We start from the raw sequence: 352 nt of genomic DNA, 5'->3' as shown, positions 1-352 counted from the left end.
CAGGATGATGGGTTTGCTCTTCTTCTCTGATGCTGTTTGTCCATACTGCTGCTGCTTGCTGGGACTCTTTGATCAGGACTTTGCTGCTGTCTCTTTTACCTGCCATGTTATTGCTCTTTGGAGCTGCATTCCTTGTCTTCAGGGAGGAGTGAGAGCTCGCTTGTGAGTTTGAGAGACACATGGTGCTGTAAATAAGTTAGCCAGAAACTTGGCCTGCATGTTTCCAATGATGTTAAACTATAACTTTCTTCCGACCGCTGCATGTGGAAAATTGATTCAGGTCTGCTTTGCACCTGAAAGTGACAAACTAAGACATGTTCATTATTCTCATCACTGCTTAATCAACACACAT

Source organism: Haplochromis burtoni, unplaced genomic scaffold (assembly GCF_018398535.1).
Source record: "Haplochromis burtoni strain Fernald_Lab_line unplaced genomic scaffold, NCSU_Asbu1 Contig_1899, whole genome shotgun sequence".
NCBI lineage: Eukaryota > Metazoa > Chordata > Actinopteri > Cichliformes > Cichlidae > Haplochromis > Haplochromis burtoni.
Note: the sequence above shows the minus strand (reverse complement) of the source record.